This window comes from Taurulus bubalis (assembly GCF_910589615.1).
Source record: "Taurulus bubalis genome assembly, chromosome: 12".
NCBI classification, from domain to species: Eukaryota; Metazoa; Chordata; class Actinopteri; order Perciformes; family Cottidae; genus Taurulus; species Taurulus bubalis.
In genome coordinates, this window is record NC_136600.1 from 23,716,597 (window position 1) to 23,722,234 (window position 5,638).

Consider the following 5,638-nt stretch of genomic DNA (forward strand, 5'->3'; position numbering starts at 1 on the left):
TGAAATAAACCCAATGGAATGAGGATGCAGCGGCCTGTTTGAGAGCCCAGGTGCTTTTTCTCTCCCTGATGCTTATCACTTCTGTTTAATCTGCCACTGCTCTTTCTCTCTCTCTCTCTCTCCCTCTCTCTCTTCCCTTCACTGCATCTGCCTTATTAGACAAAACAGTAAATCACTTTTTTTGTCTTAAAGCAGGTAGAGCTTTCAAGTTAGCATTAGATGCTAAATGATGTGCAATGACAGTTAAAGTCATAATCTTTTTTCTCATGTTTACTTTATAAACCGGTTGTTAACGGCATGGGATGAACCATTACGTTTTCAGAGTTTTTTATTTTTAAATCTTTTACTCAATCAGCTTCAATCTCCCTCTAACTCTTATGATGAAGCTCAAAGCATGTGCACATGTGTCTTTTTTATCATCTAGGAAACGGTTTTGTTCTTTTGTCCTTTTAAATAGTACAAACAGTTACAGAACACAACGTTCTAGTTGTATTATTTTAAGGAATGCTTGACTGACATGTTGTGTAATTACAAACCAGCATGCCAGCATTTGTACAGTTAATCATGTCAATACGCTGTGGAGGCCTATTAGTCACAACAAGTAAATCATACCTGACCCAATATTTGTTCAAATATAAGGATTATATTATAAAAGTCCTACATATACGACCATGTGTGGGCCCAAAGTATCATAGCTTCAGGACTACTACTGAGAAAAAGTTATATACTGAGGTTATAGTGTAAAGAGATTCAAAAATATGACATGTAGCTGAATAGTAATGACAAGGTCTTTATTACAAATTTACAGTAATTGATTTCCACAAACTAGGTGAACTGGTCTTTTTTTGCTACTTCCTTCCCAGTCACAGGTGTATAAATACTTGCCAACATACACCTGTGTTTCCATGCTCCAGTCCAACACAGGTCATTGCAAAGGCAGAGCTGCTTACTCGTGAAAACCTCTGACCACGGGGAGCACCGACGCGTATATAGGCTGATGGCTGGCAGCATCAAAAAGCTGTGAATGCATATATATTGTTTTTATGAATGTGTGTGTGTGTGTGTGTGTGTGTTTGTGTGTGTGTGTGTGCTGCACTGGGTTGGGCAGGCTGACTGCTGGGAGTCTCATAAAGCTCTCAGTTTGATGACCAACTGAGCAGTAAATTAATTAATCATCATTTTACGCCTCATCAAGCGCTTTGCCTGCACCTCACCGCGGGAGCCCGTCCCAATCAGCCAACAGTGGAGACGATTGTTTTGTTTAGCTTAGGTATATGAGAGAGAGAGAGAGAGAGAGGGAGATGGAGGGAGAGAGAGAAATAGACAGAAATAGAAACAGAGAAAAAGAGGATATTGTACCATGTTACAGTGTTTTTATTTGTGCATGTCTTTATATCAACTTAAATGTGTTTGCATGTGGGTGTGTGCGTGAGAGAGAGTAGGTGTGTGTGCGTGAGAGAGAGTAGGTGTGTGTGCGTGAGAGAAAGTAGGTGTGTGTGTGTATGTGTGTGTGTGTGTGTGTGTGTGTGTGTGTGTGTGTGTGTGTGTGTGTGTGTGTGTGTGTGTGTGTGTGAAGAAGGGGGAGGGCAGAGGAGGATCTGACAAGCTAATAAATATGTCATCTGTCTGTGTCAAGAGACTGCAGGCCTGCAGACCTGTAAGTAACAGAGACCCACTGGCCAAGACAGGTACCGAGAGAGAGAGAGAGAGAGAGAGAGAGAGAGAGAGAGAGAGAGAGAATGTGCTTCTACAGCAACATCCTCGGTGACCTGTCCCCTGCAGCTACAGTAGTTTATTTGGAGCCAGAGCCAATGCAGAAGTGGTGAGGCGGAGGGTATTAAAGCTTGTGCACGCAGGTGTGTAGGATTGTGTGTGGAAGTGGGATGAATGTTTTCTATTTTAGTGAAGATTAGGAAAAAGTGCGTAGCATGTAGCTGTAATTTAATTATTAAAGTGAGAGGTTTAATAATTAAAGACAAGAGCATGCATTGATGTCCCGGACAGCCGTGAGATGTAGCCGTAATCATCGTCTGCAGACGGAGGCGGCATGTCAGCAGAGATGACTGGTATCAGCGGTGGAGGGCTGGCGGCTGGGGTGGAGACCTTGATGGCCTTGACAAGCTCCGGCTTGCTCTCATTGCAGCCAAGCATCAGAATGGATCCGATTGCTTCTCGAGTGGAATCTTGAGCGGTGCTCGGCTTCAGGCCTCTGATACGTGGGAAGCCATGTTTTGGTGAGGATCGACAACCGTGCCATGTTGACCAACATCAACAGGCAGGGCGGAGATTTGATCCTGCTGCTCTGCTCTGAGCCTGTGGTTATAGGCCTCGGAGCACCTGTGGGTTTTGTTGAAGGACTTCCACACGACCGGGTCGGGGAATACAATCCACCCATAGGGGTGGATGCCTTTGCAAGAAGGCTGCGTTACGCCTTCATCTCATCCCTCCCCTGTTTAAAGGAGATTGGGGCGGGAGCAGTTGTCAATCATTCCGCTGGCCCCAGACAGTGCTCGGCCCCGTGGTATACAAAAATGACTCAGATGATGGTGCCCCAGTCCTGGACCATCCCCAGCATTGGGGCGGCTCTGACTCAGGAGAGGCAGTGCAATTGGCATGCTGCCCACTCTGGGCCATCCTCCCGAGGCTCGGCTCCTGACAGGAACAGGCTGAAGAGGGTTGGGTTAGCCGTCAGGGTTCCAACGAATGTGCGAGAAAAAGAGGCTTGTCCTGTGCAGTTGGGTCTATTCTTGCAGTGTGTCAAGCCCAGGTGCAATAGACAAAGGTGTCAACATGGCTGCCGCTTGTCTTCTTGACCCCTACAGGGTTAGACCCAGACCTACTCAGTCCAGTTACATACAGCTGGGTTGGCTGAGGCCCCTACTTCTCCTTTGTGGCAACATAGATTGGAAAGAAGTAAGTGGGCTGTGGCGACTAACCTGAAGTCGGTCAGGATCAGTGTGGTTTGGTCGATGTTATGTCACTGCAAGGCGTGCAATCCATCGGTCTCCACCCACTTCAGTAGAGGGCGGAGCCTGTGTGAGTTAAAGGGAAGGTACGATGTTGAGACCCTTGTTCTATAAGCACAGAGAGAGCCCTCTACCAAACAAGCATGGTGCCATTACGTGATCTTCCTGAAGAGGATGTAGGATGTCCGTCTACTCTGGGGTTTGCACATATTTGGGTAGGCACGTCCTGATTGGCCGACTAGCATATTTTCAGTGGACACAAGCATGTTCGGGATTGGAAGAGAGTCTTACCCATAGAGTCCAACAGAGGGCTCTGCCTGTGCTCATAGAACTATGGTTACAATATCACAATCGTTGTTTTTGTCTACATACTCTATTTAATTGGTGCTAATTCCTTCTCATTGCAAATATTTAAAACATAACCCCAGTAAGTGATTAAGTTGAGAGGAAATAGTTGCCAAATATAGTTTTTTTTCTCCAGGGGGTGGTAAGTATAGTGGAAAAAAAAGGCATTACAGTTGACAATAAGGACAGATGTCCCACAGTCTAGCGGGACCCGACAAGGCCAGTTACAGGTAATCAATTATATTTTCACAATGAAGTAGGACCCATCATGTTAAGTCGTGTCCTGGACCATGGGACTACTCCCAGCAGCCCTGGAAGTTGACACCACATCATTTTTCCAGTCCTGTGCAGGTTGAAAGTACCTGGTCCCAGGCTGATGCAAAGGAAGGGCCTGTGCAAAAAAAAAAAGCTTGATTGTCACTACACATTTTAGTAATGGCTGACAGAGAGGCAGACAAGATGACATTGTGGCAGTGCAGCCAGGAGGAAGCCAGCAGCCACGCCAGGGGCAGGGACGGAGGGACGGATAAGCAGATGTTGTTCATCACCCAGGGGTGGTGGGGGTTTACTGTGTGTGGGCTTCTGTGAGTATTTATGTGCATGTGTGTTGAGGAGTCACAAGGTGGAGGTGGTACATGAGTGTGTGTGAGGGAGCCTGTATGTAGCGTATTATGTGGTTTTTGTGCATGTGACAATGTGTCTAGGTGCATCAGCAAGTGAGTGCACGCGTGTGTGTCCCAGTCTATGTGTGTGTGTGCGTGTGTGTGTGTGTGCATGTGCAAAAGTGTATTCCAGCATTTGCAAAGTGCTTGAGGGAGAGGCACCTACAAAAGGCATCTGGCAAGGAGAGCCAAACAACAAAGGTAACCTTGCCTCTAGTGATGTACTCTGTGTTCAGCCACTCTAGTGTGTGGACGTGTGTGTGTGTGAGTGTGTTTTTATGGACAAGGCTAGTGTGTGTTTATTTGAAAGTGACGAGCAGATGCATATTAAAATGCAAGCTACTGTATGCATGTTCCATACATAGTAACATAGCACCCCAATGTAATCTATATCTAATTATGTGTATATAATCAAAATAATCTGCATTTTGTATAAAAAAGAATATCAGATCAAATCATCTGTACTGAAACATGCAACTTTTATTGTGAAACATTCCAAACTCAGCTTTTTCCTGCTAGCTTTAGCAAGACAAAGCTCCAATAGAGTTGCTTGAAAGTTGTCATAATAGTACAGTGTGTGGTTTGTCTCCTGTTTATCTTGTGTAGCGGTGTTTTATGTGCACACTTTTAGTTAGTGTAATTAGTTGTGTGCTAACTCTGGTACACCACACAATATGATATGTGCATCTTTGCTGTGCATGGTGCCTTTCAAATAAAAAACAAGTTTCTTCCTTTTGTTGTCTTTCTTATGCATATTTCAATTTATGTTTGTAATTTTGTAAAATTTTAAATATTATATAGAAGCCCAGTTGGCTTTTTGTCTCTTCCTGCACTGTGATATTCATTTTCTGTTATGATTTTTTTGTTTTATTGTTTGAATTGTGCAAAAAAAAAATATATTTAAATATATATATAAAACAAGCAGGGAGTGGATCTTCATGGTGAAATGAAAGAATAAAATACATGTCGCTTGCACTGCAGTGAGGGTTGGTGCACACGGTGACTTACAAGCACGATCTGAGTCTTTCTGAGTCTTTCTCAGGGGCCATCCCTGTAGCCGGAGGAAAAGTCACAGCGGACTAATCTGACTCTGACATTAACAGTATCATCTCAGATGCTCCTGCTGTGTGTGTCTATGTGTGAACATGCACACAGCTTTGTGTGAAATACCTCGAAGCAGACCCTACAGTTGACCCAGGTGTTTTTAAAGGGTCAGGAAGCATATTGGTGCTCTCACTCATCAATCAAAGATCTCACACCTACTTTACCACCTCTGCAGTTTGTGGCCCCCGGGGCAATGTGAAGGGACACCTGCTCCCTGAGGTTCCTGATAAGAACCTGCAAATATCAGGAATACACTTAGATTATAGTGTGAGAGTGCAGATAAAGTACACAGAGAAGCAGTTTTGTAGTCAAATGAAAAAAAAATCTGGTGCTTCCACATTGTTATAGTGCAGCAATCGTCCTCTTATTGATGGAGCTGAAACCTTTATGTGTTTAATATCTGCTGTTTTTTATTGCTTGTGGATGATCCCTTCAAATGATTTTGCAGAGCAACCACATACATGCATTGAATGGCGTGAGGACGACGATCTTTTCAAGTCAATTTCAAAATGGTGCAATTAACTGCAGACTCCTTCCCGTAATATTAATTTCTCCACACCA